The 21,490-nt window shown below is 44.9% G+C and overlaps 1 long non-coding RNA gene across 1 annotated transcript; it reads left to right on the forward strand.

Annotated features, from left to right (window-relative positions):
* Positions 1–1,587: 1,587 nt before the first annotated feature.
* On the forward strand, positions 1,588–16,739 carry LOC122926498. The gene is made up of 3 exons (XR_006387678.1): positions 1,588–1,846; positions 6,106–6,371; positions 16,500–16,739. It is a non-coding gene; the product is annotated as an uncharacterized LOC122926498 (long non-coding RNA).
* Positions 16,740–21,490: the final 4,751 nt, after the last annotated feature.

Raw genomic sequence — 21,490 nt, forward strand, 5'->3', positions numbered from 1 at the left:
GTAACAAAAGAGCCTAGAAAGACTTCTAAAGAGATTCAAGGTGAACTTCATGCTCAAGGAACATCAGTGTCAGATCGCACCATCCGTCGTTGTTTGAGCCAAAGTGGACTACATGGGAGACGACCAAGGAGGACACCATTGTTGAAAACGAATCATAAAAAAGCAAGACTGGAATATGCCAAACTACATGTTGACAAGCCACAAAGCTTCTGGGAGAATGTCCTGTGGACAGATGAGACAAAAATCGAAGTTTTTGCCAAGGCACATCAGCTGTATGTTCACAGACGAAAAAATGAAGCATATCAAGAAAAGAACACTGTCCCTACTGTGAAACATGGAGGAGGCTCTGTTATGTTCTGGGGCTGCTTTGCTGCGTCTGGCACAGGGTGTCTTGAATCTGTGCAGGGTACAATGAAATCTCAAGACTATCAAGGAATTCTAGAGAGAAATGTACTAGCCAGTGTCAGAAAGCTTGGTCTCAGTCGCAGGTCATGGGTCTTGCAACAGGACAATGACCCAAAACACACCGCTAAAAACACCCAAGAATGGCTAAGAGGAAAAAATTGGACTATTCTAAAGTGGCCTTCTATGAGCCCTGACCTCAATCCTATTGAGCATCTTTGGAAGGAGCTGAAACATGCAGTCTGGAAAAGGCACCCTTCAAACCGGACACAACTGGAGCAGTTTGCTCATGAGGAGTGGGCCAAAATACCTGCTGAGAGGTGCAGATGTCTCATTGACAGTTACAGGAAGCGTTTGATTGCAGTGATTGCCTCAAAAGGTTGCGCAACAAAATATTAAGTTAGGGGTACCATCATTTTTGTCCATGCCTGTTTCATGAGTTTATTTTTTTACATAATTCTGTTGAAGCATGGTTGAAAAACAATGTCTGACTTTCATTGGTTAACATTTATAGAATTTTAATTTATTATTACTTTTGTCAGATTAAAGTTATTTCTGTGACCATTGTGACTTTTTCTTTCATTGACCAAAGGGTACCAACAATTTTGTCCACGTCTGTACCTCTTACATACAGTGACATCTCCTGTTATGTAGACCTTCTCTTTCCTCTTCTCCTCCGTTTGACCCAGATCACCTGACTGAGACATCACGGAAGATCCTGAAGCTTCTGCTTGCTGTAGATGCCTTGAATTGACAGGCTGGTAGTTCCGCGCCCTCTCTAGTCCTCTGCTCACTGCTCATGGCTGAGGGGAGGGGCGGAGGACTCGTCTGGAGGCGTGCTTCATATGGAGTGCAACACAGAAAACAGGCTGTTCATCTCTCACCTTACAGCCTCCTGTCTGCAGCAAGCCAATGTGCTGTGGCGCCCCCTTCACAGCCAGGAGTGATGCGCCCTGTGCGATGGCAGAGTTCGCACACCCCTAAGGCCATCCCTGCATAAGCCTGGTAGAGACACTAGTACACAGTGCGACTAGAGGCTTGCGCCATTGATAATGTGAACATTTCATTGGTCTATTACAATCACGTGAGCAGTGAACTGTTGACCAATCAGAAACCACCTAACAACAGTGTACAGCAATAGTGATCGTTGTCATAGTAACCTAACGGCTTCTTTGCAGTTGCAGCGGAACAGCGAGGGAGGGGATCCAAGAGTAAGCAGGGTTCCTGAAGGGTGCAGAGCTACAGGAAACGGAGGAGGAACAAGGATGACGACATCAGGAGGAGGGCCACAGGCGTGGAGCTACAGGAAGCGGAGAAGGAACAAGGATGACGACATCAGGAGGGCCCCAGGTGCGGAGCTACAGGAAGCGGAGGAGGAACAAGGATGACGACATGAGGAGGAGGGCCCCAGGCGCGGAGCTACAGGAAGCCAAGGAGGTTACAAGTAAGGCCGAGGATGATGACATCAGGAGAATGGCTCCATCTAGTGGCAGTTATTGATTTTCTATGCGATCCTTCTGAATGTTTACCTGGTGCCCACAGGAGGCTGTGCAGCTTAGCTGCGTCTATTAGAAGCCTCCAATGCATAGCATACCCTGCTGTTTATGATAGTAAGGGCTCATGCACACGCCCCTGCCCGGCCGTGCCCGTATTGCGGTCGTCTGTACCTCTTACATACAGTGACATCTCCTGTTATGTAGACCTTCTCTTTCCTCTTCTCCTCCGTTTGACCCAGATCACTATGAATAATTCTTTCAGCCGCATCTCATCTCTACAGAGTTTGTTACACAGACATGTTAGATTGCTAAATTTTTGCATCAACCTCCCCATCCTGGTCTCCCGACAATGTGATCCTGCTGCCACTCCCAATACTTTTTCCGTTGTGTTCCCCAATGCCCCAGGTACTATACTGCTGTAACAATAGTGAACCCAGTAGATATAAGTGGGGTCATTTATCAAACTGGTGTAAAGTAGAACTGGCTTAGTTGCCCATAGCAACCAATCAGATTCCATCTTTCATTTCCAAAGGAGATGTCAAAAATGAAAGGTGGAATCTGATTGGTTGCTATGGCCAACTACGCCACTTTGAAAAATGACCCCAAATGTCCCTATAGTGTCTAAAGCAATTATAATGCCTCCTAGAGTGCCCCCATTAATCATATTAACACCCTATATTGTGATCCAGTTAATAATGATTGTATAGTGTCCCCAAAAATAATGTTCCTTAATATATCCCTGTAATAGAAATGCCCCCACACAGTAATTTCCCCCGCATTGCCCCCACATAGTAATCCCCCATAGTAATTTGCCCCCATGCAGCCCCCATATAGTAATATGACCACACACTACCCCCATGTAGTAGTTTGCCCCCACACTGCCCCCATGTAGTAATTTGTCCCCACTGTCCCTTCAGTAATATGTCCTCCTGGGCTCCCCAGTAATGTCCCTCAAAGTTGGCACACATACACATAAAAAAATCTGAAAAGCTAATACTTAGCTGTGTCCAGGCGCTCGCTTGCATAAGACTTTAGTAGCGTACAGCCTGGCACCTTAAACATCGGGCCTTCGGGAAGATTCCCAGACTGTTCCACTACTATAATAACCAAACATTTCATTCGCACTGTAATAGAATTTACCAAGTAATAGACTAGCCCCTCGCTGCCGTACCAGACCTGGCTCGGCCATTTGGCCGACTAGCCACTCCCCTATTTACCTGCTTACACAGAAAAAACTATTTCGCCATAGGAGCAGCAGCGCAACTTGGTCTGGGGGTGGGGTTAATAGTAGGCGGAGGGAAAGCAGGTTAGCAGCACAGCTGAGGGTGACAGACTGAAATGACTCTACACACACTATAAAGATTACACTTACACAGAATAGCACTCACTTACCCGATATACACACTATATATAAGACACGTACCCTATACACAAGCTATATAGACTACAATTTAAAGAGGCCCTGGAAAAAAACGAAATGTGGTCCTATGTTGTAGGCAGACCCAGATTTACAGAAGATGCAGCCAATATACTTCCCCTAGGAGAACCAATTACCACAGTGCAGCACAAAATACTGCATCAGCAGAACCAAATACCATAGCGCAATATACTGTCCCTGCAGCACTATATACCACACTGCAGTAGATTATACTGCCCCAGCAGAAACAAATACCACAGTGCAGCACAATATACTGTCACAGCAGACCTTCTGCAGAGATGATATATTGTGCTGCACATTAGTATTTGTTCTGCAGCAGATGTAGTGCCCCATTTACACAAGAAGCCAGCTGCCATGTTAATACTTCCTTCTCCTTCATTTGTCTCTAATTAAAATATGGAGGATGGGGGTGAGGACTTAGCACAGAGCCACCATCAGCTACCATACATACAGGAGAATTCAGCACTACATATCTCTTACTGTACATCCAGTGCAGAGTTTACCACACAAACATCTCACAATCCTCAATTTCCCATCATCTTCCTGACCCTGGCACCCTGACCTGTGCTTCTGCCAGTATTAATAATGCCCTCTATAGTGCACTCCGTAATAATAATGTCCTAATAGTTCCCCATAAAATAATAATGCTCCCTATTGTGCCCCATTAATAATAATGCTCCCAATAGTTCCTCAAGCAATAATACCACATATAGTGCCCCTTGTAATAATAATTATAGTGTCCTTGGTAATAATACCCTCCACAATACCCTTGGTCGTACTAATACCCCCTATTATGCCTCCAATAATAATAAGGCGTCCACAGTTCCCCCAGAAATACTTATGTCCCTAATTGTGTCTCTGGTAATAATAATAATAACCTCCCAGTGCCCCCAACAACGTCCATCTCCACTGCCCCAGTAATGTCCATTCCCACTGACCATTCCCTGTCGTAGTCCCGTTCCCCACCACTGTCTGTGATGCAGGCCTATGTCCTGGGGCAGGGGGAGGTATGGGGCACAGCGTCAGAGGCATGCTGATGATGGCATTGAGAGAAGCACCTGGAGGGCGGACTAGTAAGTAAGTCTGTTATGACTCTATCCAGCCTTTAGGTGTCAAAGGACCTGACAACAGGCGGTACTGGTAGTGCCCTGGTTGGGCAGCAAGATAAGATAGCAGCAGGGCTGCCATGCTTGGAGCCCTCATTACAATATGCTGCATTGTCATTATTATGCTGATGCCATAATAATGAGAGCGCAGTAGGGTCGCCTGAGGTGTGCATTGTGCTACAATCTCATTATCATGTCACCATGTAAGGCTATTTTCACACTAGCTGCAGGACGGATCCGACAGGCTGATCACCCTGTCGGATCCGTCCTGCCGCTATTAGGGTGAACAGCCTGTCGGATCCGTCCTGCAGCTAGTGTGAAAGTACCCTAAGAAGGGAAAGTTGCTGCCGGCCCACAGTATACTTAAGGCAAATCACCCACCTGGAATACATTGCCAGTCCGCCTCTGCACTTGCCCTATACACATGTTAGATACACTTATTCTATACAAACACTGTATAGACTACACTTACTCTACACAAATACTATATATATTACACACACTATATAGACTACATGTACCCTGTACAGGCACCATATTGACTACACACTATATAGATGACACCCTATACACACATACCTCACTCTATATAGATGACACCCTATACACACACACACCTTACTCTATATAGATGACACCCCATACACACACACATACCTCACTCTATATAGATGACACCCTATACACACACACACACACACACACACCTCACTCTATATAGATGACACCCTATACACACATACCTCACTCTATATAGATGATACCGTATACACACACCTCACTCTATATAGATGACACCCTATACACACACATACCGCACTCTATATTGATGACACCCTATACACACATACCTCCCTCTATATTGATGACACCCTATACACACACACAACTCACTCTATATTGATGACACCCTATACACACACATACCTCACTCTATATAGATGACATTTACCCTATACATACCTCACTATATTGATGACACCCTATACACACCCCTCACTCTATATAGATGACATTTACCCTATACATACCTCACTCTATATAGATGACAACCTATACACACACCTCACTCTATATAGATGACACCCTATTCACACACCATATAGATGACACGTTTACCCTAGTCACACCAGTTTAGTCCTCCCCTTGTAGTCTACCTAGCTGGAGAACATTGATCACCTGACTGAGACATCACGGAAGATCCTGAAGCTTCTGCTTGCTGTAGATGCCTTGAATTGACAGGCTGGTAGTTCCGCGCCCTCTCTAGTCCTCTGCTCACTGCTCATGGCTGAGGGGAGGGGCGGAGGACTCGTCTGGAGGCGTGCTTCATATGGAGTGCAACACAGAAAACAGGCTGTTCATCTCTCACCTTACAGCCTCCTGTCTGCAGCAAGCCAATGTGCTGTGGCGCCCCCTTCACAGCCAGGAGTGATGCGCCCTGTGCGATGGCAGAGTTCGCACACCCCTAAGGCCATCCCTGCATAAGCCTGGTAGAGACACTAGTACACAGTGCGACTAGAGGCTTGCGCCATTGATAATGTGAACATTTCATTGGTCTATTACAATCACGTGAGCAGTGAACTGTTGACCAATCAGAAACCACCTAACAACAGTGTACAGCAATAGTGATCGTTGTCATAGTAACCTAACGGCTTCTTTGCAGTTGCAGCGGAACAGCGAGGGAGGGGATCCAAGAGTAAGCAGGGTTCCTGAAGGGTGCAGAGCTACAGGAAACGGAGGAGGAACAAGGATGACGACATCAGGAGGAGGGCCACAGGCGTGGAGCTACAGGAAGCGGAGAAGGAACAAGGATGACGACATCAGGAGGGCCCCAGGTGCGGAGCTACAGGAAGCGGAGGAGGAACAAGGATGACGACATGAGGAGGAGGGCCCCAGGCGCGGAGCTACAGGAAGCCAAGGAGGTTACAAGTAAGGCCGAGGATGATGACATCAGGAGAATGGCTCCATCTAGTGGCAGTTATTGATTTTCTATGCGATCCTTCTGAATGTTTACCTGGTGCCCACAGGAGGCTGTGCAGCTTAGCTGCGTCTATTAGAAGCCTCCAATGCATAGCATACCCTGCTGTTTATGATAGTAAGGGCTCATGCACACGCCCCTGCCCGGCCGTGCCCGTATTGCGGTCGTGTTCATGACCCTAACATGACAGAGAGGTGAGGCGATCGCCTCAGGGCAAGAGATGGGCAGCCCAAGGGCCATGGGCTGAAGGGAAGGGGTTAGGTTAAGAAATTGGCCTTGGGGAGGGAGGGGCGCCATTTCAGTTTTTTGCCTCAGGCAGCAGAAAGGCTAGGTGCACCCCTGCGCTGCCCCCATTCTAGTCAGTTGGCTCTGTTGGTGCTGCCTTGATGAGGCAATTTCTGTTTCTCTGTTCCTGTAGCAGAGCAGATAAACTGAAATAATAGTCATGATGTGGCTATAACGCCATGTAACGCTATAGAGGTGCTGTGCATTGTCACCAGGTCTGCATTTATAAAAGGGGTGGTACAAAACCCTTAAAGGGATCATCTGAGTTAACTGAAAAAAGGCAGGAAAGGTATTAGAATACATTACAAAAAATAAAAGATTAAAACATATTATACTTTCCCTTTAAAAAGCCCTTCTGTTCCGGCACCGCCCGTCGGGCTTAGTTTTTTTGACTGCAGCAATGACATGTCTGTATACCGCATGTAACTGCTGCAGCACATCACTTGCACAAGACTGCTGAGACCAGTGATTGGCTGCTGCGGTCAGGTGCAGAATCACTAGGCACATCACGGATGCAATTGGGAAAACAAAGCAAGTGGTGCTGGGACAGAGGGGGTTCAGGGTGGTAACTCTTATAGTTTTCCTGCCTTTTTTTTACTTTACAGGGGTTCTCCACTCCCAGCATTTGTGGCATGTCAGTAGGATATGCCACAAAAGTCATATCGGTATGGGTCCTATTTCCAAAGTGGGGCCCCCGAACTAGAAGGAGTAGCCACTCTCTATTGGCCGCTATAGGAGGTCTGAAAATAGCCCTGGTGGGTCAGCAATTTCTGACATGTCCTAGAGATATGCCACATAAGTTGAGATGGGAAAACCCTTGTAACTACTGGCTTAAGTCACTGTTGTCATGGAAACCATGCATCCCATTTTTAATACAAAAAAAGTCAACCTTCAAATAATTATGTTCAGTTATGCACTCAATACTTGGTCGGGAATCCTTTTGCAGAAATGACTGCTTCAATGCGGCGTGGCATGGAGGCAATCAGCCTGTGGCACTGCTGAGGTGTTATGGAGGCCCAGGATGCTTCGCTAGCGGCCTTAAGCTCATCCAGAGTGTTGGGTCTTGCGTCTCTCAACTTTCTCATCCCAATATCCCACAGATTCTCTATGGGGTTCAGTTCAGGAGAGTTGGCAGGCCAATTGAGCACAGTAATACCATGGTCAGTAAACCATTTACCAGTGGTTTTGGCACTGTGAGCAGGTGCCAGGTCGTGCTGAAAAATGACATCTTCATCTCCATAAAGCTTTTCAGCAGATGGAAGCATGAAATGCTCCAAAATCTCCTGATAGCTAGCTGCATTGACCCTGCCCTTGATAAAACACAGTGGACCAACACCAGCAGCTGACATGTCACCCCAGACCATCACTGACTGTGGGTACTTGACACTGGACTTCAGGCATTTTGGCATTTCCCTCTCCCCAGTCTTCCTCCAGACTCTGGCACCTTGATTTCCGAATGACATGCAAAATTTGCTTTCATCCGAAAAAAGTACTTTGGACCACTGAGCAACAGTCCAGTGCTGCTTCTCTGTAGCCCAGGTCAGGCGCTTCTGCCACTGTTTCTGGTTCAAAAGTGGCTTGACCTGGGGAATGCGGCACCTGTAGCCCATTTCCTGCACACGCCTGTACACGGTGGCTCTGGATGTTTCTACTCCAGACTCAGTCCACTGCTTCCGCAGGTCCCCCAAGGTCTGGAATCGGTCCTTCTCCACAATCTTCCTCAGGGTCCGGTCACCTCTTCTCATTGTGCAGCTTTTTCTGCCACACTTTTTCCTTCTCACAGACTTCCCACTGAGGTGCCTTGATACAGCACTCTGGGAACAGCCTATTCGTTCAGAAATTTCTTTCTGTGTCTTACCCTCTTGCTTGAGGGTGTCAATGATGGCCTTCTGGACAGCAGTCAGGTCGGCAGTCTTACCCATGATTGCGGTTTTGAGTAATGAACCAGGCTGGGAGTTTTTAAAAGCCTCAGGAATCTTTTGCAGGTGTTTAGAGTTAATTAGTTGATTCAGATGATTAGGTTAATAGCTCGTTTAGAGAACCTTTTCATGATATGCTAATTTTTTTAGATAGGAATTTTGGGTTTTCATGAGCTGTATGCCAAAATCATAAATATTAAAACAATAAAAGGCTTGAACCACTTCAGTTGGTGTGTAATGAATCTAAAATATATGAAAGTCTAATGTTTATCAGTACATTACAGAAAAGAATTAACTTTATCACAATATGCTAATTTTTTTAGAAGGACCTGTATAGTGGATGTGCTTGGTAGAGCGCTCAGCCCTATTCACTTGAATGGGGCTCAGCTGCGCCTAGGCCATATGACACATGAACATGTTGTCACTCCGCCTAGGAAAAGCAGGCCTACCGATCAGATACTGATTCCCTATCTCGAATAACCCCTTTAAAGAGGACTTGTCACCAAAAAATCGGCAGACAGTATGTTTTAGAGCAGAGAAAGTTGTGGTGAAAAATTCAAAGAACTTGTCATTTGTTCATGTAAATCTCTACTGTTTCTATCCTCATTGATCACAGGAGAGGTGATATCAGTGATGGATAGCATTCTCTGTGTAAGTGTGTGTACGTAGATAGCTATCAGCCACTGATAGTTGTATACGGGGGAGGTGTTATCAGTGAATGATAGCATTCTGTGTGTAAGTGTGTATACATAGATAGCTGTCAGTCAGCGATAGTTGTACACAGAGGAGGTGATATCACTAATTGATAGCATTCTGTGTGTAAGTGTATACATACATAGTTGTCGGTCAGTGATAGTTATACACATGGGAGGTGTTATCAGTGATCAATAGCATTCTGTGTGTATGTTTGTATACATAGATACCTGCCAGTCACTGATAGTTGTACACAGAGAAGTGTTATCAGTGATTGATAGCATTCTCTATGTAAGTGTGTATACATAGATAGCTGTCAGTCAGTGATAGTTGTACACATAAGAGGTGTTATCAGTGATTGATAGCATTCTCTGTGTAAGTGTGTATACATAAATAGCTATCAGTCACTGATAGTTGTACACAGAGGAGGTGTTATCAATGATTGATAGCATTCTATGTATAGGTGTGTACATACATAGCTATCAGTCACTGATAGTTGTACATAGGGGAGGTGATATCAGTGATTGATAGCAGTCTGTGTGTATGTGTGTACATACATAGTTGTCAGTCAGTGATAGTTATACACGGGGAAGGTGTTATCAGTAATCGATAGCTATCTATGTATACCAACTTACACAGAGAATGCTATCGATCACTGATAACACCTCCCCCTTGTATAACTATCACTGACTGACAACTATGTATGTACACACAGAATGCTGTCAATCACTGATATCACCTCCCCCGTGTACAACTATCAGTGACTGATAGCTATCTATGTATACACACTTACACAGAGAATGCGATCAATCACTGATAACACCTCCTCTGTGTACAACTATCAGTGACTGACAGCTATCTATGTATACACACTTCGGCCGAATGCACACGGCTGTGTTCCGCGGCTGAGAGCAGTCCGTGGTATGCCGGGCTGGATTCCTGTGAATTCTAGCCCGGCATACCACGGACCGCTGTCGGCCGCGGAACACGGCCGTGTGCATTCGGCCTTAGACAGAGAATGCAATCAATCACTGATAATACCTCCACTGTGTACAACTATCAGTGACTGATAGCTATCTATGTATATACACTCACACAGAGAATGATATCATTCACTGATAATACCTCCACTGTGTACAACTGTCAGTGATTGATAACTATCTATGCACACACACTCACACACAGAATGCTATCAATCACTGATAATACCTCCACTGTGTACAACTATCAGTGATTGATAGCTAACTATATATGCAAACTTACACAGGGAATGCTATCAATCACTGATAGTTGTACACAGTGGAGGTGTTATCAGTGATTGATAGCTTTCTCTGTGTAAGTGTGTATACATAGATAGCTGTGAGTCAGTGATAGTTGTACACATAGAATATGTTATCCGTGATTAATAGCATTTTCTGTGAAGGTGTGCATACATAGATAGCTATCAGTCAGTGATAGTTGTACACATAGAAGGTGTTATCAGTGACTGATAGCATTCTCTGTGTAAGCGTGTATACATAGATAGCTGTCAGTCAGTAAAAGTTGTAAACAGAGGAGGTGTTATCAGTGATTGATAGAATTTTCTGTGTAAGGCCCCTTTCACGCGGGCGAGATTTCCGTGCGGGTGCAATGCATTGCACCCGCACTGATTCTGGACCCATTCATTTCTATGGGGCTATGCACATGAGTGGTGATTTTCACGCATCACTTGTGCGTTGCGTGAAAATCGCAGCATACTCCTCTTTGTGCGTTTTTCACATAACACAGGCCCCATAGAAATGAATGGGGTTGCGTGAAAATCGCAAGCAAGTGCGGATGCGGTGCGATTTTCATGCGCGGTTGCTAGGTGACAATCGGGATGGGGGACCCGATCATTATTATTTTCCCTTATAACATGGTTATAAGGGAAAGTAATAGGATTCTGAATACAGAATGCATAGTACAATAGGGCTGGAGGGGTTAAGAAAATAAAAATAAAATTTAACTCACCTTAATCCACTTGTTCGCGCAGCCGGCATCTCTTCTGTTTTCTTTTGTGAGGAATAGGACCTTTGATGATGTCACTACGTTCATCATATGGTCCATCACAGAAGAGATGCCGGCTGTGCGAAGAGATGCCGGCTGCGCGAACAAGTGCATTAAAGGGGTTATCCGAGTTAATAAAAAAAAAAACACTTAAAATCCATCAGGATATACATATAATTTGGTTAGGCTAGATTTCATCAAGTTAAAACCTTTAAGTTAAAACCATACTTGCACCTTTTCATGGTTATGTTATTGCTGTGTTTACATGCTGAAGTACAATGCTGAGGGGGCGTGTAACAACAAAGCCTGAGCTCTGCCTCATGAATATTTCTGGGCGTGAACAATCTGACCTTTCCTTCACCCTGCTCTGCACTTTGCAAAAAAAAATAAAAAAATACACACTTGTCATGCGGATGTACGGATCCCTCTGTCAGTCTTTTTCACAGTATTCCCGGTTTGTGCATGTGCAGACCGGAAGGACGGATCCGCAAGGCAGCTCCATCGTCGGAGCTGCGTGCCTGCTGGATCTGCCGATCAGTGTGACAACTGACAGCATTTGTAGATGGATCCAGTTGCGGATCCGTCTAGAAATGCATTTCAATAACGGATCCGTCTATCCGCTTGTCATGCGGATGGATGGATCCCTCTGTCAGTCTTTTTCACAGTATTCCATGCGCAGACCGGAAGGACGGATCCGTCCTTCAGTTGTTTTGGAAATGCCGGATCCGCAAGGCAGCTCCGTTGTCGGAGCTGCGTGCCTGCTGGATCCGCCGATCAGGCTACTTCCACACTTGCGTTCGGGGTTCCGCTTGTGGGTTCCGTTTGAAGGATATCACAAGCGGCCCTGAACGGATCCGTAGAGCCCCAATGCATTCTGAGTGGATGCGGATCCGCTCAGAATGCATCAGGATGGCTGGCCTCCGTTCCGCTCAGCAGGCGGACATCCAAACACAGCTTGCAGCGTTCGGGTGTCCGCCGCCTGGCCGTGCGGAACCAAACGGATCCGTCCAGACTTACAATGTAAGTCAATGGGGACGGATCCGTTTGAAGTTGACACAATGGTGCAATTTCAAACGGATCCGTCCCCCATTGACTTTCAATGTAAAGTCTGGACGGATCCGTCTGACTAACTTTTACACTTTATTTCTGAACTATAATGCAAACGGATGCGTTCTGAACGGATCCCAATGTTTGCATTATAGGAGCGGATCCGTCTGTGCAGACATCAGACGGATCCGCTCTGAACGCAAGTGTGAATGTAGCCTCAGTGTGACAACTGACAGCATTTGTAGACGGATCCAGGTGCGGATCCGTCTAGAAATGCATTGCAATAACGGATCTGCCTATCCGCTTGTCATGCGGATGGACGGATCCCTCTGGCAGTCTTTTTCACAGTATTCCCGGTTTGTGCATGCGCAGACCAGAAGGATGGATCCGTCTATCTGCTTGCCATGTGGATGGACGGATCCCTCTGGCAGTCTTTTTCACAGTTTTCATGGTCTGCTCATGCGCAGACCGGAAGGACGGATCCGTCCTTCAGTTGTTTTGCAACGCCGGATCCGCAAGGCAGCTCCGTCGTCAGAGCTGCGTGAGTGCTGGATCCGCCGATCAGTGTGACAACTGACAGCATTTGTAGACGTATCCAGGTGCGGATCCGTCTAAAAATGAATTGCAATAATGGATCCGTCCAGCGGCACGGGCAAATAGCGGCAGGGCGGATCCGACAGGGTGAACAGCCTGTTGGATACGTCCTGCCGCTAGTGTGAAAATATCATTAGCAGTATCTGTATCTAAGCAATATCTATATTATTCAAATATATATTCAATATGGATATTGCTTAGATAAATACATATATTGGTGGCAGATAAGGATTTTATATAGATGAATAATGATGATGAATATGATGGCCAATTATTTATTTATATTTCACAGGGGGTGTTCAATGTGTACTAGTGGGGGAGGGGGGGGGGGGCAGGGCTGTAATAACGTTTACAAAATGCCACCTCTAGCCCCAGTGAATGCAGGAGGGACAAACAGTCAAACATACCCTGCTGCTGGAGAAGAGATCACCTCGGCTCTGGTATGTACTGAGCATGAGCGATCGCATACCAGAGCCGAGGCAGTGTGAGGAGAGCTGGAGAGGGGAGGGCACCAGAGCTCTGACGTCTCGTTTACACAGCCTGGACACTCCCTCAAGCAGGGAGACGGCTGTAAACGAAATGTCATCAGCAGAGCAGAGCCGAGGCAGTGAGGAGAGCTGGAGGGCACCAGAGCTCTGACGTCTCGTTTACACAGCCTGGACACTCCCTCAAGCAGGGAGACGGCTGTAAACGAAATGTCATCAGCAGAGCAGAGCCGAGGCAGTGTGAGGAGAGCTGGAGGGCACCAGAGCTCTGACGTCTCGTTTACACAGCCTGGACACTCCCTCAAGCAGGGAGACGGCTGTAAACGAAATGTCATCAGCAGAGCCGAGGCAGTGTGAGGAGAGCTGGAGGGGGGAGGGCACCAGAGCTCTGACGTCTCGTTTACACAGCCTGGACACTCCCTCAAGCAGGGAGACGGCTGTAAACGAAATGTCATCAGCAGAGCAGAGCCGAGGCAGTGTGAGGAGAGCTGGAGAGGGGAGGGCACCAGAGCTCTGACGTCTCGTTTACACAGCCTGGACACTCCCTCAAGCAGGGAGACGGCTGTAAACGAAATGTCATCAGCAGAGCAGAGCCGAGGCAGTGTGAGGAGAGCTGGAGAGGGGAGGGCACCAGAGCTCTGACGTCTCGTTTACACAGCCTGGACACTCCCTCAAGCAGGGAGACGGCTGTAAACGAAATGTCATCAGCAGAGCAGAGCCGAGGCAGTGAGGAGAGCTGGAGGGGGGAGGGCACCAGAGCTCTGACGTCTCGTTTACACAGCCTGGACACTCCCTCAAGCAGGGAGACGGCTGTAAACGAAATGTCATCAGCAGAGCAGAGCCGAGGCAGTGTGAGGAGAGCTGGAGGGGGGAGGGCACCAGAGCTCTGACGTTTCGTTTACAGAGCCTGGACACACCCTCAAGCAGGGAGACGGCTGTAAACGAGACGTCAGAGCCAGAGCAGGCTTGCTGACGTCAGGGGTCACATGAACCAGAACTGAACTGGACACATGGTGATAGATAGCTTATGAAAGTGACTTTAATAAACTTTCAATGGACAACAATAAAAGCAATTAGAATAGATTTATTTAAGTCGGATAACCCCTTTAAGGTGAGTTAAATTTTTTTATTTTATTTTTTCTAACCCCTCCAGCCCTATTGTACTACGCATTCTGTATTCAGAATGCTATTATTTTCCCTTTATAACCATGTTATAAGGGAAAATTATACAATCTACACAACCTTGAACCCAAACCTGAACTTCTGTGAAGAAGTTCGGGTCTGGGTACCACATTCAGTTTTTTATCACGCGCGTGCAAAATGCATTGCACCCGCGTGATAAAAACTGAACAACGGAACGCAATCGCAGTCAAAACTGACTGCAATTGGGTACCTACTCGCGCGGGTTTGCCGCAATGCACCGGGACGCATCTGGACCTAATCCGGACACGTTTGTTTGCAAGGGGCCTAAGTGTGTATACATAGATAGCTATCAGTCATTGATAGTTATACACAGAGGAGGTGTTATCAGTGATTGATAGCATTCTGTGTGTAAGTGTGTACATTCATAGCTATTAGTAAGTGATAGTTGTAAACATAGGAGGTGTTATCAGTGATTGATAGCTATCTATGTATACACACTTACACACAGAATGCTATCAATCACTAATATCACCTCCCCCCTGTACAACTATCAGTGACTGACATACTATCTATGCATATACTTTTAGACAGAGAATTCTATCAATAACTGATAACACCTCCTCTGTGTACATCAGTTATTGATAGAATTCTCTGTCTAAATGTGTATGCATAGATAGTATGTCAGTCACTGATAGTTGTACAGGGGGGAGGTGATATCAGTGATTGATAGCATTCTCTGTGTAAGTGTGTATACATAGATAGCTGTCGGTCAGTGATAGTTGTACACAGTGGAGGTGTTATCAGTGATTGATAGCATTCTCTGTGTAAGTGTGTATACATAGATAGCTGTCAGTCACTGATAGTTGTACACAGAGGAGGTGATATCAGTGATTGATAGCATTCTGTGTGTAAGTGTGTACATACATAGTTGTCAGTCAGTGATAGTTATACATGAGGGATGTGTTATCAGTGATCAATAGCATTCTTTGTGTAGGTTTGTATACATAGATAGCTGTAATCACTGATAACACCTCCCCAGTGAACAGTGAAATAAAAAATAGCAGATATTTAAATGAATAAAATAAAATAAAAATTCAAAGTCTTTTCCCACGTAACTGTATATCAATTTGCTCAGCTCTGCCTGTAGACTACACTGCATTTCATGGTGACCTGTTCTCTAACTTTGCAATAGGTCTTCATTCTGTAATTTTTTAGTACACCTCCTGTGCAAACTTTTGGCTATCCATAGTAACAGACAAAAACTCTGTGTAGTAAAGTACAGCTGCCGATCAGGCTACATGGGGTTATTTGCTGTCTGTTGCCGTGTGGATACATAGGTCTACATTGGAGCAGAATTAATGGATAGCTTCATTTTTTACTGGGTTGTCCCACCCAGACACTTAGAGGGAGGTTTATCAAACTGGTGTAAAGGAAAACTGTCCTAGTTGCCCCTAGCAACCAATCAGCTTCCACCTTTCATTTTCCAAATGAGCTCTGAAAAATGAAAAGTTTCCTTTACACCAGCTGAACATAACCACACAGTATGCCATAAATGTCTAGTCTGCTATCTCAAGAACAGGGACCCGTTGCAAGGAGGTTCAGCTCTCTCTATTCAATGCTATGGCCGAACACGCCTACTACCCTATTTTTGGAATCTCCATTCAATGTTCTGCTGACAAAAGATGCAATCCCCTGACAAAGATGGGACTGGCGGCACTTCTACACAGGACAATGGTCGGGACCAATGGTTTTTGTTCCTGATCATCAACATATGTAAAGGGCCCTAAAACAAAGAATTGATTGCAAATATTTATATAATGGATTTCAAGATCTTTATCGGAAAAATGTGACTGCTATAAAACTGAAGAATGAATCTTTTTTTTTTCAGAAACAAAGGAGAAGAAGCAGCACCCAGTGCAGTAGGGAGGTTTATTCCCCCCAGTGTCAGACAGCTCTGGACTGGAGTGCTGCCCCCGCTCGTTGGTTATGGACTGGTGAGAGCTGAATCTGCACCCATCACCTGCTTTGGCCACAGTGCCACTTCATACTTTCAGTTTACTTCTTTCATTTTCAGTATATTGACACATGCCAGATTTGTTGCACACATTTTGACGACTGTATTATTCTTCTTTGAGAACCACCCCATTCAAGTCTATGGAAATAATCTTCAATTGCATAAATTACAGTAAAATGTGAATATACTATACTCTTTAAAGAGGACCTTTCACTAGTATACAAACTAAAAACTAACTCTATCTGTGGGCAGAGCGGCGCCCAGGGGTCCCCCTGCACTTACTAGTATGCCTGGGCGCCGCTCCGTTCGTCCGGTATAGGCTCCGGTGTCTCAGCTCCGTCTGTTGTACTGGACTGATTTTTTTGTAGGAGGCGTGTCCCTTGCTGCAGCGCTGGCCAATCGCAGCGCACAGCTCATAGCCAGTCTGCAGCAAGGGACACGCCTCCTACAAAAAATCAGTCCAGTACAACAGACGGAGCTGAGACACCGGAGCCTATACCGGGCGAACGGAGCGGCGCCCAGGCATACTAGTAAGTGCAGGGGGACCCCTGGGCGTCGCTCTGCCCACAGATAGAGTTCGTTTTTAGTTTGTATACTAGTGAAAGGTCCTCTTTAAATGGATTGACTGGCTTCAGTAAGAAACCAACACTGGGAAATAGCCTGCAACTGGGGGGGGGGGGGGGGGGGGGGGGTTGACCAGGTCTCCAGATCCAGTTTTTAAAATTACAACTGAATTGCAGAACAATATTTCTGGCTGAACCCTATTCTCATGTTCACAGTAGTTCAGAACCCCTTCTCATAAAGGGGTTATGCCACTTCAGCAAATAGCATTTATTATGTTGAGAAAGTTAATATTGTGTTATCCATATTGCTTCCTTTACTGGCTGGATTCGTTTTTCTATCACAATATACACTGCTAGTTTCCATGGTTATGACCATCCTACAATCCATCAACAGTGGTCGTGCTTGCAAGCTATAGAAAATCACCAGCCTTTGTGCACTCCCATGTTCCCAGCCACCAGAGAGGCCGGCATTTTTCCTATAGTGTGCACGCACGCCCACTGTTACTGGGTTGCAGGGCGGTCGTAACCATGGAAACGAGCAGTGTATAATGTGATAGAAAAATTAATCAAGGAAGCAATATTGGTAATAACCATACATTAGTAAGTGGCTTGTATTAACTTTCTCTACATGATAAATGCCACTTGCTGAAGTGAGACAACTGTTTCACCATACTCAGAACGGTGATACAGTTGAATACTGCTGTAGGGCACATGAGCCATTAGCTCCCATGCCCACTCTCATAGACTGCAGGCCTCATACAGGGTATGTCAACTCATGCTGAGGCCTGAAGAGGCCGGTGTAAGCATGGAGGAGTCACCAGAGGGGGGCACTATAATAACTACTGAGGGCACTATAGGTTGTATTATAACTACTGGGAGCACTATAGGGGGCATTATAACTATTGGGGGAACTATATGGGGCATTATAACTAATGTTAGCACCATAGGAGGCATTATAACTACTGGGAGCATTATAGGTTGTATTATAACTACTGGGGACACTATAGAAGACATAACTACTGGTGGCACTATGAGGAATATTATATGGGGTATTATTACTACTAGGGGCACTATAGGAGACATAACTACTGGGAACACTATAGGGGGCAATATAACTACTGAGGGCAGTATAACTACTGGGGACACTATAGGGAGCATGATAACTACTGAGGGCTCTATAGGGGGTAATATAACTATAGGGGGCAGTACCGGAGACTCTATGGGTGATGCTTTAACTACTGGTGGCAATATAGGGGGATTATAACTACTCAGACCCAAAAGGGGCATTTTCATTACTGGGTACTGTAGGGGCAATATAATTACTGGGAGCACTGTAGGTGGCAATATAACTAGCGGGGCAATATAGTATACTACTGGAGACATTGTAGGTGATGCAATAACTACTGGGGACACTATAGAGGGCATAATAACTCCTGGGGGCACTATAAGACCACTTTCACACAAGCGAGTTTTCTGCGTGGGTACGATGCATGAAGTGAACGCATAGCACCCGCACTGAAACTAGCGGGGCAATATAGGGGGGTTATAACTACTGGAGACATTGTAGGTGATGCAATAACTACTGGGGACACTATAGGACGCATAATAACAACTGGGGACACTATATGGTGCATTATAACTCCTGGGGGCACTATAAGACCCCTTTCACACAAGCGAGTTTTCTGCGTGAGTATGATGCATGAAGTGAACGCATAGCACCCACACTGAATCCTGACCCATTCATTTCTGTGGGTCTGCATACATGAGTGTTGCATCTGTTCTGCGTTGTGCGAGAATAACATGTTCTATATTCTGCGTTTCTCACGCAGCCCTGGCCCCATAGAAGTGAATAAGGCTTCCGTGTGTTTTTCACAGCTGGTTGCTAGGAGATGTTGTACAGTATGTAAATCTTTAGTTTTTTTTTCACGCCCGTGGAAAAAACGAATCAAAATTTATCGCACCTGCTGAGAAAGGAACTCACCGTTCCTTTCTCAGCGGGTGCGGTACATTTTGATTCGTTTTTTCTAACTGAACACAATCGCAGACAAAACTGACTGAACTTGCTTGCCAAATGGTACGAGTTTTGCCTGAACGCATCCTGAGCCAATCCGTATCACTTGTGTGAAAGAGGCCTAAGGAGTATTATGACTACTGGGAGAACTATAAGGGCAATTGAAATGACTGTGTGCACTGTAACACAAACTTCTACATTACAAAAGTGCTAGTAAGTAAGCAAAAAATCTACACTGCCAGTAAATCATGGTGCTACATGTCATCAATCAGTGATAAACCATCATATAAAATAAAATAATATTCCATGGCACTCACCATTTAACAATAGCCACCCAAACAAATGTTGTGCTTCATTGCAGGTAACACTTGGTAAGCAAACACATGTAGATCAGCCAATGGCTGTTTTGTGTCCTCTGATGCTTTCTCAAGGCCAATCTACATGTGTTTGTCTCCTTTGTATTACCTGCAATGTGTTAAGTGACATGGATTTCTCTTTATTTTGATGTTTGTGTGTGAAGACCATATACAGTATATGATGTATTTTTATTTATGACTTCTTACATATGTGTTATGATGCATGTCTGCATTTCCCTATTGAATGGGGAACCTGTTGTTAAAAATTTGAACCCACCCAAGGACTACAATAAAGAACTAAGCATCACTTCCCTGACAGATTCAGCGCTGGCCCTCAGGTTCTTTTGTTTACCCTGCTGCAGGGGTGACATCACATCAACAACACTAGATCGCTGCATGCTCCAAGGTAACAAACGTAACAATATAGGGGGTCATTTATTATTCTGAAATACACCTAAATTAGGCATATGTCAGGAGTAACAGTTGCGCCACTGTCTGCAACTTCGCCCTGCTAACGCCAGGTCTAAAATGTGAGGACAGGGAAGGGGACAGACCGGAAGACTAGTCTCATTCACCATTTTCTATGCCTGTTTTAAGTGTAGAAAATGGTCTAAATGTAGGACAGCTCAGAAGCTATGACTTTTTACCACCGCAGTAGTGTTGTAAGTACTTTGACAAATGTTACTCTATGACTTTTTAGTTTTAGTTTAGGTATTAAGGAGAAGGAGTAAGTAAGCAATATAGAGTCATTACCTGTCAGAATCAGTTTAAAATCTATAGTGTTACAAACAGATATGTGTATAAAATAATTAGAAATGAAAAAAAAAGATTTACTTTCCAGTAATAGATTTACTTAGTCCCTTGATTGTAGCAGCATGTGCTGCAGTCATGGGCATATACAATCAAAGTCATTGCAGAATGGCTTCTTATTAATCATGAAAGAAGTCCAAATTTTTGTATTTTTTATTCAGAGATTGCAAATTATGTTAATTGTTACACTTAATGTTAGTCTGATTTCCTCTCGTTCATAACAGTGTTGTTATGACCGATGAGGAGATTGGGAGAGGTGTGGCTGGCTATCAAGGGGAATGATGAGGAGGCCAGTTTTTTTCTTTTTCTAATTATAATATACACATATCTATGCTACTTTCATTTTATTATGTATAAGTAAAGTTTTTCAGTATTATGTAGTGTGCATTATTGTTATATAAAAGTTTTTTAGAGCCATAGAGTTTAAGGCGTAGGAGTATGAGATGGGAAGCTTAGAAGTTAGTGGAAGAGACAAGGGGTTAAGGAGGAAAGGAAGTAATAGGTGAATGAGAGAAGAGGAGTTGAAGACTGAGTAGGAGAATAAAGAGGGAGGTAATTGAGGCTGAGGTGGAGGATGAGAAAGGAGGATTTAGAAAATAAGATGGGGAGGAGGTATACAAAGTAGAATAAGAGAGAACAGTATTCAATGTTTATTAGTTTTGGAACTCATTGGGGGTCATTTATCAACACTGGTGTTTTTCATACACCAATGTTGATCTCTCTGTGCTCTAAGGTAAGATGTGCCTAATTTATTAAGAGGCAGATGCCTTTTTATTAAATCTGGTGCATCTTTGGCATTCTGTGTGGCAGAAATTAGTCTATGCCAGCTAGGGGCTGGCAAAGACTTGAGGTATAACTTACTCAAGTTCCTGGCGTATGTTATAGTAAACTTAGAGGGCTGCGATGGGCCATGCCCTCTCCCTCTAAGTGCCTCTTGTTCCTCACCATTTTAAAAATATTGGTGGGAAGCTCAAAAAGTCACAAGTTATGCATGAATATGGTGAGAACCATCACTTGTGACTTTTTATGCCGCTGTAGTTTTTGTAAGTACTTTTATAAATGACCCTCAAATATTTTTTTGTTATAGTTTAGGTATTAAGGAGTAAGTAAGTAATATAGAGTCAT

The sequence above is a fragment of the Bufo gargarizans genome, chromosome 2, assembly GCF_014858855.1.
Source record: "Bufo gargarizans isolate SCDJY-AF-19 chromosome 2, ASM1485885v1, whole genome shotgun sequence".
NCBI classification, from domain to species: Eukaryota; Metazoa; Chordata; class Amphibia; order Anura; family Bufonidae; genus Bufo; species Bufo gargarizans.